General features: G+C 49.8%; 1 protein-coding gene across 1 annotated transcript in view; it reads left to right on the top strand.

The window, feature by feature from the left end:
• LOC119582314 (flocculation protein FLO11-like) overlaps window positions 1-273 on the top strand; it is a gene marked incomplete in the record, with an annotated part of 8,613 nt that overhangs the window by 550 nt on the left and 7,790 nt on the right.

Below are 273 nucleotides of genomic sequence, written 5' to 3'. Positions count from 1 at the left end.
GGGGGGCAGACAGACAGACTACCAGAGAACTAACATTAACGAAAGAAAGGGAATAACGGCACCCGCAGAGAGCGACCGGCGCTTGGGCTCCGGCCGACAGCGATCGTCGCAGACAGCGTGGCGCCAGACAAGCATTACGATGTCAGAGGCCGAAATTACCCCGCGAATTAGTTCATATCTGCCTTAGCAAAGGTGTAAAAAATGTGCCTTTGAATGTCTGATATTGTTTCTTCTTTGCAAAATGCTCTTTACGTTAGCGCATTATTTCCTCCC

Source organism: Penaeus monodon, chromosome 15 (genome assembly GCF_015228065.2).
Source record: "Penaeus monodon isolate SGIC_2016 chromosome 15, NSTDA_Pmon_1, whole genome shotgun sequence".
In the NCBI taxonomy this organism is placed as follows: domain Eukaryota; kingdom Metazoa; phylum Arthropoda; class Malacostraca; order Decapoda; family Penaeidae; genus Penaeus; species Penaeus monodon.
Note: the sequence above shows the minus strand (reverse complement) of the source record. Positions and strands in the feature narration are given on the sequence as shown.